General features: G+C 44.6%; 1 protein-coding gene across 2 annotated transcripts in view; it reads right to left on the minus strand.

Moving 5' to 3' along the window:
* Positions 1 to 654: 654 nt before the first annotated feature.
* The window catches only part of LOC122929221, a 171,961-nt gene continuing 152,520 nt past the window's right edge, over positions 655 to 20,095 (minus strand). The window contains exon 8 of one of the 2 annotated variants that reach the window (XM_044282728.1): positions 655 to 671. The gene's annotated coding sequence lies outside the window, so the exon portion shown is untranslated. Of the gene's footprint in view, positions 672 to 15,355; positions 15,448 to 20,095 lie in introns of those variants that run through there. The other variant, XM_044282726.1, reaches the window with a different exon arrangement.

The raw sequence follows: 20,095 nt of genomic DNA on the forward strand, positions 1-20,095 counted from the left end.
TATTAAGTTTTTACACTACTTGACTGATGTGCCATAGTTTGGAAAAAGAAAAAGCTTACAGTTCAATAAAGAACCAAATTCAAAGTAAATTTTGCTTTTTTGGTTTATACAAAATATCTTTGGCCTAAAAAGGTATAGTTAAAAAAAAAGAGAATATCCCAGCTGCGCTTATGAAATGTGGTCATGAAATAGGAACGCTGAAAGGGCTGTCAGTTGAAACGTGCTATCTGGAGGACCGTTAAGAGTGGATAGATACTACTGTATAGTTACCCTGCTTGGAGTGAATTCAAATACTCCAAAATAAAATTAACAAACATGTGTAGTATAACAGAAATCAAAGTTAGGAATGCAACTGGTTTATTAGTCTTGGCTTGAGGAGAATCTGCCTGTGGTGAAGACTAAACTGACACCTGTGTGTGGACAGTGAATAATTTAAGAAATCCACTGCAAATATTTTGACTCCAGGATGGTGGTGGTAAAAACATTGTCGTCATCCTACTCCTCCACTTCCTCCAGTGACTATGAGGGTAATGAAGGTGGTTGGTGAGAGGGTACAGCTTCACCTCTTACCCACATCTGGTGGGCTAGAGTCTGAAATATGGCCCAATGGTACCGCCTGCTCTTGCTCCTCCACAGAGAAATTATACTCCAACACCTTCTTTACTAGAGTCCTGAGGAGGAAATATTAAAGAAGAAATGACTACATAATAACAGATAAAAAAATATAAAAATGTTAAAGCATAACAAAGTTTTAGATAACAAAATTAGTATATGATGGGTTCTGGATAGGATAATTATTATATCAATGTTTTATTGCGCTTGTTTAGGATTAAAAACGAATTACAAAACAAGGGTTAAAGATGGTTTAAAATTGACTAACTTAATATCTCAAGTAAGGTAATAGGGGACTTTTTTTGGAAGGTACTATTGCTGGTACTGGATGATTGAAAGTTAGAAATAGTGATGTCCCGAACTATTCGCCGGTAAATAGTTCCCGGCGAACATAGCTTGATCGCGTTCGCCACGGCGGGCAAACATATGTGATGTTCGGTCCGCCCCCCTATTCATTATCATTGAGAAAACTTTGACCCTGTACCTCACAGTCAGCAGACACATTCCAGCCAATCAGCAGCAGACCCTCCCTCCCAGACCCTCCCACCTCCTGGACAGCATCCATTTTAGATTCATTCGGAAGCTGCATTCTCAGTGAGAGGAGGGAGAGTGTAGCTGCTGCTGATTCAATAGGGAAAGCGCTAGCTAGGGCATTGTTCTGTGTCCACAGACTCATCTGCTGTAAGGACAGCGTCCAGCACCCCAAAAAGCCCTTTTCAGGGCAAGTAAATCAGTCTGCTTTTTATATATATATATATATATATATTGCAGTTGCCTGGCTGCCCGTGTGTGAGAGGCTGCAGGCTCAGTCATAGACAGCACTGTGTGCACACCATTCATACAGGGTGTCACAGACAGTACCTTGCAGATAAAAAAGTCAATTTTTTTTATTTTTTATATAATCACAGTTGCCTGACAGTGAGAGGCTGCAGGCTCACAGACTGTACTGTGTCCACTGGCCAGGCCACCACTCATACCGTTACAGGGTGTCACATTCACAATACCTTGCAGATAAAAAAAGCCAATTTATTTTTTCTTTGTGATATAATCGCAGTTGCCAGCCAGTGAGTGTCTGGCTCACAGACTGTACTGTGTCCACTGGCCAAGCCACCACTCATACCGTTACAGGGTGTCACACTCACACTGTTACAGGGTGTCACACTCACAATACCTTGCAGATAAAAAAAAGCCAATTTATTTTTTATCTGTGATATAATCGCAGTTGCCAGACAGTGAGAGGCTGCAGGCTCACAGACTGTACTGTGTCCACTGGCCAGGCCACCACTCATACCGTTACAGGGTGTCACACTCACAATACCTTGCAAATAAAAAAATGCCAATTTATTTTTTCTCTCTGATATAATCGCAGTTGCCAGACAGTGAGAGGCTGCAGGCTCACAGACTGTACTGTGTCCACTGGCCAGGCCACCACTCATACCGTTACAGGGTGTCACACTCACAATACCTTGCAAATAAAAAAAGCCAATTTATTTTTTCTCTGTGATATAATCGCAGTTGCCAGCCAGTGAGTGTCTGGCTCACAGACTGTACTGTGTCCACTGGCCAGGCAACCACTCATACCGTTACAGGGTGTCACACTCACAATACCTTGCAGATAAAAAAAGCCAATTAATTTTTTCTCTGTGATAGAATTGCAGTTGCCAGACAGTGAGAGGCTGCAGGCTCACAGACTGTACTGTGTCCACTGGCCAGGCCACAACTCATACCGTTAAAGGGTGTCACACTCACAATGCCTTGCAAATAAAAAAAGCCAATTTATTTTTTCTCTGTGATATAATCGCAGTTGCCAGCCAGTGAGTGTCTGGCTCACAGACTGTACTGTGTCCACTGGCCAGGCCACCACTCATACCGTTACAGGGTGTCACACTCACAATACCTTGCAAATAAAAAAATGCCAATTTATTTTTTCTCTCTGATATAATCGCAGTTGCCAGACAGTGAGAGGCTGCAGGCTCACAGACTGTACTGTGTCCACTGGCCAGGCCACCACTCATACCGTTACAGGGTGTCACACTCACAATACCTTGCAAATAAAAAAATGCCAATTTATTTTTTCTCTCTGATATAATCGCAGTTGCCAGACAGTGAGAGGCTGCAGGCTCACAGACTGTACTGTGTCCACTGGCCAGGCCACAACTCATACCGTTACAGGGTGTCACACTCACAATACCTTGCAGATAAAAAAAGCCAATTAATTTTTTCTCTGTGATAGAATTGCAGTTGCCAGACAGTGAGAGGCTGCAGGCTCACAGACTGTACTGTGTCCACTGGCCAGGCCACAACTCATACCGTTAAAGGGTGTCACACTCACAATGCCTTGCAAATAAAAAAAGCCAATTTATTTTTTCTCTGTGATATAATCGCAGTTGCCAGCCAGTGAGTGTCTGGCTCACAGACTGTACTGTGTCCACTGGCCAGGCCACCACTCATACCGTTACAGGGTGTCACACTCACAATACCTTGCAGATAAAAAAAAGCCAATTTATTTTTTATCTGTGATATAATCGCAGTTGCCAGATAGTGAGAGGCTGCAGGCTCACAGACTGTACTGTGTCCACTGGCCAGGCCACCACTCATACCGTTACAGGGTGTCACACTCACAATACCTTGCAGATAAAAAAAAAGCCAATTTATTTTTTATCTGTGATATAATCGCAGTTGCCAGACAGTGAGAGGCTGCAGGCTCACAGACTGTACTGTGTCCACTGGCCAGGCCACCACTCATACCGTTACAGGGTGTCACACTCACAATACCTTGCAAATAAAAAAAAGCCAATTTATTTTTTCTCTGTGATATAATCACAGTTGCCAGACGGTGAGAGGCTGCAGGCTCACAGACTGTACTGTGTCCACTGGCCAGGCCACCACTCATACCGTTACAGGGTGTCACACTCACAATACCTTGCAAATAAAAAAATGCCAATTTATTTTTTCTCTCTGGTATAATCGCAGTTGCCAGACAGTGAGAGGCTGCAGGCTCACAGACTGTACTGTGTCCACTGGCCAGGCCACCACTCATACCGTTACAGGGTGTCAGACTCACAATACCTTGCAGATAAAAAAAAAGCCAATTTATTTTTTATCTGTGATATAATCGCAGTTGCCAGACAGTGAGAGGCTGCAGGCTCACAGACTGTACTGTGTCCACTGGCCAGGCCACCACTCATACCGTTACAGGGTGTCACACTCACAATACCTTGCAAATAAAAAAAAGCCAATTTATTTTTTCTCTGTGATATAATCACAGTTGCCAGACGGTGAGAGGCTGCAGGCTCACAGACTGTACTGTGTCCACTGGCCAGGCCACCACTCATACCGTTACAGGGTGTCACACTCACAATACCTTGCAAATAAAAAAATGCCAATTTATTTTTTCTCTCTGGTATAATCGCAGTTGCCAGACAGTGAGAGGCTGCAGGCTCACAGACTGTACTGTGTCCACTGGCCAGGCCACCACTCATACCGTTACAGGGTGTCACACTCACAATACCTTGCAGATAAAAAAAGCCAATTAATTTTTTCTCTGTGATATAATTGCAGTTGCCAGACAGTGAGAGGCTGCAGGCTCACAGACTGTACTGTGTCCACTGGCCAGGCCACAACTCATACCGTTAAAGGGTGTCACACTCACAATGCCTTGCAAATAAAAAAGCCAATTTATTTTTTATCTGTGATATAATCGCAGTTGCCAGACAGTGAGAGGCTGCAGGCTCACAGACTGTACTGTGTCCACTGGCCAGGCCACCACTCATACCGTTACAGGGTGTCACACTCACAATACCTTGCAAATAAAAAAATGCCAATTTATTTTTTCTCTCTGATATAATCGCAGTTGCCAGACAGTGAGAGGCTGCAGGCTCACAGACTGTACTGTGTCCACTGGCCAGGCCACCACTCATACCGTTACAGGGTGTCACACTCACAATACCTTGCAGATAAAAAAAAGCCAATTTATTTTTTATCTGTGATATAATCGCAGTTGCCAGATAGTGAGAGGCTGCAGGCTCACAGACTGTACTGTGTCCACTGGCCAGGCCACCACTCATACCGTTACAGGGTGTCACACTCACAATACCTTATAGATAAAAAAAAGCCAATTTATTTTTTCTCTCTGATATAATCACAGTTGATTGAAGTTGAATATGAATTATTCACATATAATCACTCACATAAATCTTAGAAATCATATTTTAGTGATCTGGATAAATTAAAACTTAGCTTTTATTATAGCTTTATAAGATGAATGAGATTTGTCCCTCAAATTGAAAAAGGTAGGTAATCAAAAATTGCTCACAGTGTCCCATAATCTGGCGGGACTTTTACTGAAGGCAACAATAAAGTGTCCACGATGACGAAAAATGATGCAACAGGTGTACTCGTACAATGGTGCCCCAAGGCCTGAGGCGACCAGAACGGTGTACATTAGCATCCAAACCGCAGGATAGTCAGGACGTTGGCACACAATTGCGCCAGCATCTCATGCGTCAAAGGCGGACGTATGATATAACGACAAGTGTTTCACAACAAAAAAACATATGCACAACGACAAACACAACACAAAAAATGACATGGGTGCAAGAAAATCCGTGTAACACAATGTACACTGATGCATCCACAGCATAAGGTGCACGGCGGCACCGCTTGAAAAAACCAGGTGTCCTACCGTACAGATTTTGGGTACTCGGGACACCTCTTTGCTTCGGTCTTGTCAGATAGGGTGGTCCGTTGCGGCAGTTGGAGGATGCTGTGAAGGGAATAAAATGAAGATGTTCCTTTTTGTCCCTAATTGGCCCTCGCAGCCCTACAATAAACCTCTAGGTCTAGCCACGAGGTGTCCCACTAATTGGGCCCCCGTCCGGAACCTAACCCTGGAATTGTGGTCCCTATATGGCCCTAAAAGGATCCCTACATGCACGTTTCTGGGGTAGGGGAAAAGACCCCTCCTCTCATCAGGGGATGTAATTTCTATGGGCCAGAAAATACAGCTTTATTTGCCAAAGATAAACAAGGGCAAATACAGAAAAAAGGAAAGAAAAAGAGGGTCACCAGGAATGGTAGCTCTCCTATAGGGTGAGGCGCACAGGTAGGTGCGCAACAGACAACGGGAATAAGGGAAAGGGGACAGATAAAAAAAAACCTCCCTTTTAACAATAGGGTGAAGCGCACAGATAGGTGCACAACCAATAGCGGTAAAGATAGAAAGGAGGACAGATATAAGCGCCCCTTATCTTCTTGTGGTGCACAGGTTGGTGCCGCAGGCATATATATTACCTGGTCTGGATGCAAACGCGTCCTCTCTTTTGAAAGCTCGCGCCGAGATGTCGGCACGTCGTGCGTCATGATGACGTCAGCCGTCGCCTGGTATGGCGGCTGACGATGATGACGTTTGCCCTTACTTTGCGCGTCATGCCCACGCGCCGTATGGACGTTGAGCATGCGCAATGGGACACGCGCATTACGTGGTCCAATATCATCGCATCATGGCTTGAGTAGATACATCCAGGCCACGCTGCGCAAAAGTAATTGCCAGGATCCAGTATGCAGCCTCTATGGGGCAATATTCGTGTCTATATTATATCAGTAAGACCATCGCACTGGCAACTTCGCTCCAATGATTGGGCTACAACCTAGAGAGTGCTGTTGTTTTACTTGTATATCATTAATCAAATGCTGCCATAAACGACATACATAAAAAGAAAGAAAGATAGAATATACAGAGAACGCCGGACAGAAAAATGCATATTGTACAGGCGCACACTGTAAGCCTACAGATGCAAAAGTGCGGACAAAGCATAAATGTATATTTCGTCCGTATATACAGGCGTATTGATATATAAGCGCCGTATGAGGGTGCATCTGTGGGCAACGGAACATATGTCCAACAGATGCACTCAAATAACCCTGATATGGGTATGTAACATAAATTATTTGGTGGTATTTTTTGCGGTCTTGTTAGTCTTATTTTCCAACAGTGGTCAACAAAAAATGACACAAGGCAGTTAGTGGGTACTACATACTGTGTCGCCCATACTGCCAAGATTTAGTCAAGCAGGGTGAGGTAGTGTTAGGCATTTGTTTAATTAGATCTGTAATAAAGACAGAAATCCTGAAGGGGAGGTATTCTAGAGGAAGCAGCCAAAGTGGAGAGATTCATTCAAACCTTTGGGGGATACCGTATCCAGTTGGAAAGTCCAACGTGCTTCTCGTTGTAGTAGGAGACGGTCCCAATCGCCACCACGTATTGGTGGTGGGATTTTGTCAATTCCTATGGCTCGAATGCAGTTTGAGTCTCCACCATGATGTTCATTAACATGTCGGGCCACTGGGGTGTCACGTTCATTCGCGATATCACCCAGGTGTTCTCCCAGACGTCTACGCAGCTCCCTCTTAGTTTTTCCGACATATTCGAGTCCGCACACGCATGTGATCTTATAGATGACACCGCGTGTGCGGCAGTTGATAAAATCCTTGATGGTGAAGGACTTATCTAGATTCGAGCTATAGAAGGTCTTACTGCTCTGTAGGATTCTGCAGGCTACACAGCCACTACACCTATAGCAGCCGTTGATCTTACGATCCAACCACGTCGCTGCTTGAGTTGCCGGGGTGAAGTGGCTGTGCACCAGCATATCCTTTAAGCTGCTCCCTCTTCTGAAGGTAATTTGTGGGTAATTAAAGATGACTTTATTGATCTCCGGGTCCATCAGTAGGACGGGCCAGTGTTTGCGGAGGACATCCCTGATCTGTCCTGACGCATCGTCATAAGTCGCAATAAGGCGGATCTTCTTTTCCGTCTCCTCCTTTCTAGTTTTAGGTACTAGGAGGTCGGACCGCCTTGCTGTTAATGCGGTTCGATACGCTGGTTTGAGAACCTCATTGGGGTATCCCCTATCCAAGAATCGGTTTTGTAGGGCCTTAGCTTGGTCGACGAACTCTGACTTACTGGAACAGTTGCGTCTGAGGCGCAAATACTGACTTTTTGGGATCCCTCTTTTTTGGGAAAAGGGATGGCCACTGTCCCAGTGCAGTACAGAGTTCGTCGACGTCGGCTTCCTATAGATAGTAGTATCAAGTTCATTAGAGCCGCCTCTGGATATCTTGATGTCCAGAAATGCCAAACTGTCAGGGTTGGCCTCCGAGGTGAAGCGTAGTCCTACAGTGTTGGTATTGAGTCCAAGGACAAAATCAGAAAAGGATTCTTTCGTGTCATTCCAAATGACAAAAATGTCGTCTATGTATGGGCCCGGTACATGACGACATCACATCCCCAAACACTGTGGTTGCCTCCCACCAGCCCAGGAGCAAATTGGCGTAGGACGGCGCACAGGAACATCCCATCGCCGTGCCCCTGAGCTGGTGGTAGATCTTACCATTAAAGAGAAAAAAATTGTGTGTCAATAGGAATTCTAGTAGTCTGAGCACAAATCGACTATGGGCCCTGTACTGAACACCTCTTGTATTCAAATAATACTCAACCGCCTTAAGCCCTTCCTCATGCGGGATCGAGGAGTACAGGGCCTCAACGTCTATGCTGCCCAGAATGCTCTCCTCCTCGATAGTCACATCATCAATCCTCCGCAGAAGATCCATGCTGTCACGAATATAAGATGGGAGACATACAACAAAGGGCATTAAAATTTGATCTATATAGACGCCAACATTCTGACACAAACTATTGATTCCTGACACAATTGGACGTCCTTTAACAGGACTGGTCCCCTTGTAGATCTTTGGAAGGCTATAAAATGTGGCCATAGTCGGGTTCCGTGGGCACATAAATTCAAATTCCTCATCTGAGATGATTTTTCCTTCCTTTGCCTCTAGCAGGATTCTCTTTAGGTCCCCCAAGAAAGCTACTGTAGGGTTGTGTGTGAGCACAGTATAGTTGTTTTTATCATTAAGAAGTTGTTGACACATGTTAACATAGTCGAGGGTGTTGAGGATCACAGTGTTACCACCCTTATCCGAGGGTTTTATGGTAACACTGGAGTCTCGCTTAAGGGACTGTATAGCATTCCATTCCTCCATAGAGTAGTTGCGACTTGGGGAGGATGGTCGAATATTAGAAAAGTCCCTGCAGACCAGCTGCAGAAAGACGTCCAGGCAGGAGACTTCAGCTGCCGGTGGCATCTTTTTGCTGCTATTCCTCAGGGAAGTGAAGGGGCCCTCCCCTTTATTCTCACAGGGAGTGTCAGATAGACCAAAGAGCAGTCTCACATCCTGAAGCATATCGGGTGGAATGCCCAAATCCCGACAGCTTCGCTTATCCGCATTGAGGTGGAATTTATGCCACCGCAACTTGCGGATAAAAAGATGGAGATCTTTAACCCATCCGAACCTATCAAAGCGATGTGTCGGGACAAAGGTAAGCCCCTTACTGAGAACTGTCATCTCTGTTGTTGTAAGGGGGCGCTGAGACAAATTAATTACCTCTGGGCCGCCCCTCCTTGAGTGTTCGGTCGATTTCTCAACGGGTATGGGTTGGTCTGGTCTAAAAAATCAGACGAATGGCTTGTGGGATAACCCCTACCTCTACCTCCTCTTCCTCTCCCTCTCCTCTGGGTGTTTTTGTATTTGCTGCGATTCGGCCTAGTGGTTTGTTCCTTCACCATCAAGGATTTTATCAACTGCCGCACACGCGGTGTCATCTATAAGATCACATGCGTGTGCGGACTCGAATATGTCGGAAAAACTAAGAGGGAGCTGCGTAGACGTCTGGGAGAACACCTGGGTGATATCGCGAATGAACGTGACACCCCAGTGGCCTGACATGTTAATGAACATCATGGTGGAGACTCAAACTGCATTCGAGCCATAGGAATTGACAAAATCCCACCACCAATACGTGGTGGCGATTGGGACCGTCTCCTACTACAACGAGAAGCACGTTGGACTTTCCAACTGGATACGGTATCCCCCAAAGGTTTGAATGAATCTCTCCACTTTGGCTGCTTCCTCTAGAATACCTCCCCTTCAGGATTTCTGTCTTTATTACAGATCTAATTAAACAAATGCCTAACACTACCTCACCCTGCTTGACTAAACCTTGGCAGTATGGGCGACACAGTATGTAGTACCCACTAACTGCCTTGTGTCATTTTTTGTTGACCACTGTTGGAAAATAAGACTAACAAGACCGCAAAAAATACCACCAAATAATTTATGTTACATACCCATATCAGGGTTATTTGAGTGCATCTGTTGGACATATGTTCCGTTGCCCACAGATGCACCCTCATACGGCGCTTATATATCAATACGCCTGTATATACGGACGAAATATACATTTATGCTTTGTCCGCACTTTTGCATCTGTAGGCTTACAGTGTGCGCCTGTACAATATGCATTTTTCTGTCCGGCGTTCTCTGTATATTCTATCTTTCTTTCTTTTTATGTATGTCGTTTATGGCAGCATTTGATTAATGATATACAAGTAAAACAACAGCACTCTCTAGGTTGTAGCCCAATCATTGGAGCGAAGTTGCCAGTGCGATGGTCTTACTGATATAATATAGACACGAATATTGCCCCATAGAGGCTGCATACTGGATCCTGGCAATTACTTTTGCGCAGCGTGGCCTGGATGTATCTACTCAAGCCATGATGCGATGATATTGGACCACGTAATGCGCGTGTCCCATTGCGCATGCTCAACGTCCATACGGCGTGTGGGCATGACGCGCAAAGTAAGGGCAAACGTCATCATCGTCAGCCGCCATACCAGGCGACGGCTGACGTCATCATGACGCACGACGTGCCGACATCTCGGCGCGAGCCTTCAAAAGAGAGGACGCGTTTGCATCCAGACCAGGTAATATATATGCCTGCGGCACCAACCTGTGCACCACAAGAAGATAAGGGGCGCTTATATCTGTCCTCCTTTCTATCTTTACCGCTATTGGTTGTGCACCTATCTGTGCGCTTCACCCTATTGTTAAAAGGGAGGTTTTTTTTTATCTGTCCCCTTTCCCTTATTCCCGTTGTCTGTTGCGCACCTACCTGTGCGCCTCACCCTATAGGAGAGCCACCATTCCTGGTGACCCTCTTTTTCTTTCCTTTTTTCTGTATTTGCCCTTGTTTATCTTTGGCAAATAAAGCTGTATTTTCTGGCCCATAGAAATTACATCCCCTGATGAGAGGAGGGGTCTTTTCCCCTACCCCAGAAACGTGCATGTAGGGATCCTTTTAGGGCCATATAGGGACCACAATTCCAGGGTTAGGTTCCGGATGGGGGCCCAATTAGTGGGACACCTCGTGGCTAGACCTAGAGGTTTATTGTAGGGCTGCGAGGGCCAATTAGGGACAAAAAGGAACATCTTCATTTTATTCCCTTCACAGCATCCTCCAACTGCCGCAACGGACCACCCTATCTGACAAGACCGAAGCAAAGAGGTGTCCCGAGTACCCAAAATCTGTACGGTAGGACACCTGGTTTTTTCAAGCGGTGCCGCCGTGCACCTTATGCTGTGGATGCATCAGTGTACATTGTGTTACACGGATTTTCTTGCACCCATGTCATTTTTTGTGTTGTGTTTGTCGTTGTGCATATGTTTTTTTGTTGTGAAACACTTGTCGTTATATCATACGTCCGCCTTTGACGCATGAGATGCTGGCGCAATTGTGTGCCAACGTCCTGACTATCCTGCGGTTTGGATGCTAATGTACACCGTTCTGGTCGCCTCAGGCCTTGGGGCACCATTGTACGAGTACACCTGTTGCATCATTTTTCGTCATCGTGGACACTTTATTGTTGCCTTCAGTAAAAGTCCCGCCAGATTATGGGACACTGTGAGCAATTTTTGATTACCTACCTTTTTCAATTTGAGGGACAAATCTCATTCATCTTATAAAGCTATAATAAAAGCTAAGTTTTAATTTATCCAGATCACTAAAATATGATCACAGTTGCCTGACAGTGAGAGGCTGCAGGCTCACAGACTGTACTGTGTCCACTGGCCAGGCCACCACTCATACCGTTACAGGGTGTCACACTCACAATACCTTGCAAATAAAAAAAAGCCAATTTATTTTTTCTCTGTGATATAATCGCAGTTGCCAGACAGTGAGAGGCTGCAGGCTCACAGACTGTACTGTGTCCACTGGCCAGGCCACCACTCATACAGTTACAGGGTGTCACACTCATAATGCCTTGGAAATAAAAAAAAGCCAATTTATTTTTTCTCTGTAATAAATATAATTGCAGTTGCAAGCTAGTGTGTGTCAGGCCCATACAGACTGTACTGTGCCCACTACCCACCACTTATATAGGGTGGCACAGTACCTTGCACGCATAGTACCACTTATATAAAAAAAATGACAGGCAGAGGCAGGCCACCCGTGGTCGTGGTGCTGTGATTTCCACTGGCCCTAAAATAATGCCCAGTGTTCAGAGGCCACCACCAGAATGCTGTCATTGCAAAGCTCAGCAGTGTGGCATTTTTTTTGTATATCTGCCTCTGATAACAGCAATGCCATTTGCAACCTGTGCCAAAAGATACTGAGTCGTGGGAAGTCCAACACCCACCTCGGTACAACTGCTTTGCGAAGGCACATGATCGCACATCACAAACGCCTATGGGATCAACACATGATGACGAGCAGCACACAAACTCAAAGCCGCCATCCTCCTCCTGGTCCAGCATCTTCTGTCACGTCAACCACTGCTGTCCTCCTTGCCCCCTCTCAACCACCCGCCACTCCGCCTCTTGCCTTCAGCAGTTCCTGCTCTTCTGCCCACAGTCAAGTGTCTGTCAAGGACATGTTTGAGCGTAAGAAGCCAATGTCACAGAGTCACCCCCTTGCCCGGCGTCTGACAGCTGGCTTGACGGAACTCTTAGCCTGCCAGCTTTTACTAAACCAGCTGGTGGAGTCTGAGACCTTCAAAAAATCTGTCGCTATTGGGACACCACAGTGGAAGGTACCCGGACGATTTTTTTTTTTTAAAAAGGCAATCCCAAACCTCTATTCTGTTATTGAAAAGGAAGTCATGGCATCTCTGGCATACAGTGTTGGGGCAAGGGTCCATCTGACCGCTGATACCTGGTCTGCAAAGCACGGTCAGGGCAGGTATATCACCTACACTGCGCATTGGGTCAACCTGCTGACGGTTGACAAGCATGGAATGCGTGGCTCTGCAGCGGAGTTGGTGACACCGCCACGACTTGCAGGCAGGCCTACTGCCACCTCCTTTACTCCTCCTACTCCATCCTCTTCTATAACCTCCTTGGCTGAATCCTCTTCTGCTGCGGCGTTTGGCTGCACATCAACGGCACTCCCTAAGCTCCCCAGGGGATATTCCACATACCGGATACGACAGTGTCACGCTGTCTTGGGGTTGACTTGCCTGAAAGCAGAGAGCCACACCAGACCAGCACTCCTGTCCGCCCTGAACGCACAGGTGGATCAGTGGCTGACCCCGCACCAACTGGAGATCGGCAAAGTGGTGTGTGACAATGGAAGCAATTTGTTGGCGGCATTGAATTTGGGCAAGTTGTCACATGTGCCGTGTTGAATCTGATCGTACAACGCTTTGTGTCTAAGTACCCAGGCTTACAGGATGTCCTCAAGCAGGCCAGGAAGGTGTGTGGCCATTTCAGGCGTTCCTACACGGCCATGGCGCACTTTTCAGATATCAATAAATGAACCCCAGATTGGGGACGTAACAGGGATTAAACTGATGAGAATAGTACTACAGAAAATACCACTCATATCGGGTGTGACAGTAAATTGCACGGCGCAGACGCAGTGACCGTGGATTAAAACAAAGGGGAGGGAGCCAGCGTTTTTTTAATCATCTCCCCGTTCGAAAAATCTATTCAATAAATGGACCCCAGATTGAGGACGTAACAGGGATTAAACTGATGAGAATAGTACTACAGAAAATACCACTGATATCGGGTGGGACAGTAAATTGCACGGCGCAGACACAGTGACCGTGGATTAAAACAAAGGGGAGGGAGCCAGCGTTTTTTTAATCATCTCCCCGTTCGAAAAATCTATTCAATAAATGGACCCAAGATTGGGGACGTAACAGGGATTAAACTGATGAGAATAGTACTACAGAAAATACCACTCATATCGGGTGTGACAGTAAATTGCACGGCGCAGACGCAGTGACCTTGGATTCAAACAAAGGGGAGGGAGCCAGCGTTTTTTTAACCATCTCCCCGTTTGAAAAATCTATTCAATTCACCTTTCGGGGACCCTTGGTGTTGTACGTGGCTGGGTGGAGGAAGAAACCTTCAATGACATCAACGGGACATGGCTAGCTTGGTATCCAACCTTGTACAAATGGGAAGTTTGCGGTTGGGCAAATGGACTGTTTGCGGTGGTTTGCGGTGTATTAAAAGGGGAGTTTGGTCTCTCAATGTCTGTGAAGCGGGCGTAACCCTTACACTACCTGATCGATACAACATCATACCTGATCGTATACACACACTGCATGTTTTAAACCACGTTGTTCAAAAAAATTTAGGATTGTTAGGTGATTTATGGATAAAAACCCAACTCTGCGTCAACTATGTAATTTTCCATGGGAGTTTTGCCATGGATCCCCCTCCGGCATGCCACAGTCCAGGTGTTAGTCCCCTTGAAATAACTTTTCCATCACTACTGTGGCTAGAAAGAGTCCTGTGGGTTTTAAAATTTGCCTGCCTATTGAAGTCAATGGCGGTTCGCCCGGTCGCGAACATTTGAAAAAATGTGCGTTCGCTGTCCGCTAAACGGAAAATTTTATGTTCGCGACATCTCTATTTAGAAATAAAAAAATTAAAAGAATATTTGATAAGAGGTTAAATCATATATCTTTAACTTGATGTGAGTGTGTATATATAGAAATAAATAAATATAACTATATATATATATATATATATATATATATGAGTATATATAGATATATCTATATACTGTATATTTACTCTGGCAGAAGGACCATGATTCGCGCGGGTATATTTCATGTATTTTTTTTTTCATGTTTCAATGTGTCATGAAATTAAATAAACAGTATCCTATTAATAGTGAATGGCGATCAGGCTAATTTTCTATAATTTGACAAAGATGGGCCATATCTTTGACTGTGCAATAGTAATGGAAAATCCTGCGCTTGTGCTGGGTCCCCCATGAATTTATGAACAATTACACTGTTCGCCTTACAGGAGACCGTCACCGCATTTCTCGTGCGAGTGAGGCCCCAGCATTTTCATGTCTAGGTTCTATCTCCTATCCTCAATACAGGCTTCATTTTGGGGTGGGTATCATACCGGTACCATAATTCCGACCTGAGTTCTTGAAAAATGTATTTTCCAGGGTGGCTAAGAGACTGGCCCTACATGTCTCATTATGCTAATCCTCCCTCCCAGGTCTCTGCATTTCTGAGGTGTAAATTAACCAGGCATAAAGGTAGGGGCAATTAGCATGTGTTTAGCTTGGGTGCCTAACAATAGCCCCAGGAGACCTACAGTCTGAGGTTTCCTTATGAAGCTGCATGAGGTGTGAGGTGATCTCAGCAGATGTTTATTAGGGTCTGTTGTCTTCAGGGGCTACAGGTGCGGCCATATGAACGTCCTACTTCCTGGCTTAATAGTCTTAATATTCTTATTTTACACTAACAGTTACCCGGATTATACTCCTAAAAAAAATTATGAATAAGATCCGGATAGGGACATGACATTGCGTAAGACCTACCTCATAGCATATCGCTGTGTGGTTGTGCCATCATCCGTGATATGACTGAATATTTCAGGAGCTGAAAAGTGGTCAAAACTTGTGATCAGTGCTTCTTGCAACCGGGGATAGGATCTGCGAGCTTGTATTAACTGATAAGACAACATGTGTATGGCTGTTAGGCTTGTATTGGCTAGCATACTGTAATTTATTTGGGTATGTATCGGGATAGTACGTCCAAGAGAGCATAGAACACCGCAACAATTCTTTCCTGTTAGCAATGGATTTGTGTTGAAAGTTTCATTGAAATCAATGGTTGTTTTTTGGAGTTTTTGAGGGACATACATATATACGGTACATTTGAAATATATATATATATATAGAAAACCAAAAGAGAATCACAGCAGCACAAGACCAAAAATCACGGGTGCAAGTCCTCTCAGCCGCAGGCTCCAACGGCTAGATGAGTATAGTATCCAAAGAATGAGGCAGCACTCCAGGTAAAATGAAGAAAGTGGATCCTTTATTCCCCTCTGTGCAACGTTTCAACCGTCTCAATGCGGTCTTTCTCAAGCATATCAAAATGGTGTCATACACGTGTTTCATACATGGTGACCCTGAGGGGGACTGATTGGGTTCCCTCTATCTATTCATTTATTTCTATGTTGCTGTGCCCTTTGTGTTTCTCTCCCCTTGTCAGTATTTCTCTCCCCTCCCCCTGCTGATTCTGGTTGCCGATTTGTCCGAATCTGTCCTGGGTTTGGGGCGGGCCTCTGCGCGCGATGTTGGGCTAGCGTTTGCCGTGACAGCAATGTGTATATTGTTGCATGGCGACGCGGGTCCTGCTCCGTGGGCGGGGTCCCGCCGGACATATCCTCTTGGGGGGTCATGTGACGGTCGCACTGGATAGGTGTTTACACGCCTCCACTGTGACGGCGCTGGGCCCCGCCTGGAGGGTGTTGCCTCTGTGACGCGATGAGGACTCTGGGCATGCGTAGTTCAGCGGTGAGGACGCGGACTTTGGCGCTCCTGTCCATGCGCTGCAGTGTGAGTGTTTTTAATTTCACTGGATTACTCACTTTGTTTATGCACCCAGGTGTGAGGATATTATGTTTATAAACTTGATTATGGTCAATTAACTCACAGTCATGTTATTACCATGATGAGTATATATATGTGTACACTGTATTTCACTGTGTAGAATATCAGGTCATGTAAATTATCAGGTCATATAAATCACGTCAGTTTTGATATACCCTATATTGTTTTGTCACTTAATTACACTCAGTATTGTATAATTGTCACTTCTATTTGTTTGCTATGGATTGTGGGTATATATACCCGTGTATGACACCATTTTGATATGCTTGAGAAAGACCGCATTGAGACGGTTGAAACGTTGCACAGAGGGGAATAAAGGATCCACTTTCTTAATTTTACCTGGAGTGCTGCCTCATTCTTTGGATACTATATATATATGTAAAGAAAATAATGGCGGCACTGGATACAGACAATGTGGGTGCTAGGTCCAGGGATATAGCTGCTTACCCCAGATGAACAAAAACGAAAAAAGGACAGCACTCCAGATAAAAAGTAGTGGTCTTTAATCACCCATGTGGATGGCAACGTTTCAGCTCAAACAAGAGCCTTTTTCAAGCGCTTGAAAAAGGCTCTTGTTTGAGCTGAAATGTTGCCATCCACATGGGTGATTAAAGACCACTACTTTTTATCTGGAGTGCTGTCCTTTTTTCGTTTTTATATATATATATATATATATATATGTAAAAGTAATGATTTGCTACATTTCTAACCATGTACAAAGTAAAAATTGCAAGATAAATATAAATAATGACTTTCATAAGAGAACATGTACATTACTGAGTGTTGGCGATGTTATGTCAGCATTGTACCGGGACATTATTTTGTCTCGGATCTACAAGATCCATTGACATGGTCCAGCATATGGTTGGACCAATTCTTCACTATGAATATTTTCTTGTGTCGGTGGTCATGTGTGCCACAGTTCAAACCGAATACTGCGGACTGTGGAACTCTTAGCAGCACACGTGACGGGACCAGGTCCAATCATAGACATTGTACAACATGTATACATGTAATGCAAAAATATTGAAATACAAGGATTATTAATTAATGTGCTCATGTTACCAAAATAAGCCAAAAATTTGTTCTATTAATGCAAAATGTTTGATTTTAGGTTACCGTTAGAATATTTCATTGAATTTAAATTGTATGTTTGTGGTGTATGAGGAATGGTGTATTAGCCATGTGAGGAGAGGTGTACCTGTGTAGTGAGGTGACGGTACGGTATGGGTTCAAGTAACTCTTAAAGGGGCAGCCGTTGTCAAAGTCACTCTTAAAGTGACGGCCACTGTTCAAGTCAATCTTAAAGGGGCGCCCACTCTTCCTAGTCACTCTTAAAGGGGCAGCCACTGTTCAAGTCACTGTTAAAGGGGCGGACTCTGTCAAAGTCACTGTTAAATGGGAGGCCATTGTTCCAGTCATTGTTAAAGGGGAGGCAGTTTTCAAAGTCACTGTTAAAGAGGAGGGCACTGTTCAACTCACTCTTAAAGGGGAGGGCACTGTTCAACTCACTCTTAAAGGGGCAGCCACTGTTCAAGTCACTGTTAAAGAGGGGGCCACTGTTCAAGTCACTCTAAAAGGGGCGGCCGTTGTCAAAGTCACTCTTAAAGGGGCAGCCACTGTTCTTGTCAGTGGTACAGGGGAGGCCGTTGTCAAAGTCCCTGTTAAAGGGGAGGTCACTGTTCAAGTTACTCTTAAAGGGACGGCCACTGTTCTAGTCATTGTTAAAGGGGAGGCCGTTGTTAAAGTCACTGTTAAAGGGGAGGGCACTGTTAAACTCACTCTTAAAGGGGCAGCCACTGTTCAAATCATTGTTAAAGGGGAGGCCACTGTTCAAGTCACTCTTAAAGGGGCAGCCATTGTCAAAGTCACTCTTAAAGGGGCAGCCACTGTTCAAGTCACTGTTAAACGGGCGGACTCTGTCAAGGTCACTGTTAAATGGGAGGCCATTGTTGAAAGTCACTGTTAAAGTGGCGTCCACTGTGGAGTTTAATTCTTATATTTGCTTTGAATAAAAAAAAATTTTTTTACTTTACTTTCATATAGTTCAATAGGGAACTATATAAATATCTACTCTTTTACCATTTTCATATTAAATTTTATTTTTTATGGTTGAGATGACTATAATTACTAATAATTGTATTTTACAACTTTGGGATTACATCCTTTAATTGTTATCTTGCAGACAATGTTGGAAAAACATTATGATGAATTAGGTTCTCGTACAGAGAAACAGGGAATAGTACAGAGAATAGGCTACACAATGAGGCAGCAGAATGGAAAGAGGCATTCCAAGGATGCGTATCTAAAGAAATGGTCTGACCTAAAACGGCATCTGATGGATCTCATCAAAGAGGTCAGAGACAAAAACTGTCCAGGTACGATGCTTACATTAATTTTCTATCACCCACCTATTGTTATTTATGTGTTCAGTTATGCAAATAAGTATTTCTATCCCTTTACAAATGATAACTTAGTTCAGTGGTGTCGAACCGATGGGACGGGTGCTAGAGGCGGCACTCAGAGCCCTCTCTGTGGGCCGCATACCCTTGAAAAGGTCTAAGGCGTACTAATCGGCTTTAGACATTTCCCACCATACAGCTTTGCAGGCCACTATTAACAGCACAGTCAGCATATTAAATGTAGGCCGCTGTTACAGCAAAATTATAATTGTGTGGAAGACAGACTATACTGGTATTCAGGTACAATGGGAACGTTGGAAATGTGCAATAAATAATTTAGTTGGGTTTCTCTTCTGCCTAAAAGTTCTCCAGCACGGATTTAGTAAATGCTGGGACACGTAGCTGATTATCCCTTTACAATATATACATACACTCACAGCGAGATACAGATATATGATGTAAACCCTTATCCAATGTCAAAACAGTTGACTTGGTCCATCTCATTTCAATAACCCTGCAACAGCAGTACCTTGCGAACCAATACCCCCCGCTACCTCATCCTAGCTATTAACATAATCAACTGTAAACCCTCTGAAAGACTTTATTCATATTTTCATCTAACACCAAATCAAATCAAGGGGGTAATTATTAGTCCATCCAGATCCCACCATAGATTAATTTGTGTAACGTTACTTTTTTTTTTTTTTTTGCTTTGCTTGTTTATCTTGGTATTTTTGGAAAATTTGGTCATTACAGGGGTGCCTCTTCCAAAAGTGAGCGCTAAGCGCTCTAAAAAGAAGTTAGTGGTGGAAGAGGAGATGACGGAGGATGAGGAGGGTGAGGAGCTGGCAGGACCATCAGGGCATCAGGCCCATAGCCCACCTGAGGCAGAGGAGGTGACTGTCCAGGAGGATGATGAGGAGGAAGAAGACGAGGTGGTGACCACCCCCCGCCAGGAGGGTAAATATATTCTGTTGATGTTTTAATTTAAGGGCTCTTTCACACTTGCTTTGTTCTTTTCCAGCATAGAGTTCCGTCGTCGGGGCTCTATGCCAGAAGAATCCTGATCAGTTTTATCCTAATGCATTCTGAATGGAGTGAAATCCGTTCAGGATGCATCAGGATGTCTTCAGTTCCGGAACGGAACGTTTTTTGGCCGGAGAAAATACCGCAGCATGCTGCGCTTTTTGCTCCGGCCAAAAAAACTGAAGACTTGCCGCAAGGCCGGATCCGGAATGAATGCCCATTGAAAGGCATTGATCCGGATCCGGCCTTAAGCTAAACGTCGTTTCGGCGC

Source organism: Bufo gargarizans, chromosome 2 (assembly GCF_014858855.1).
Source record: "Bufo gargarizans isolate SCDJY-AF-19 chromosome 2, ASM1485885v1, whole genome shotgun sequence".
Taxonomy (NCBI): Eukaryota; Metazoa; Chordata; class Amphibia; order Anura; family Bufonidae; genus Bufo; species Bufo gargarizans.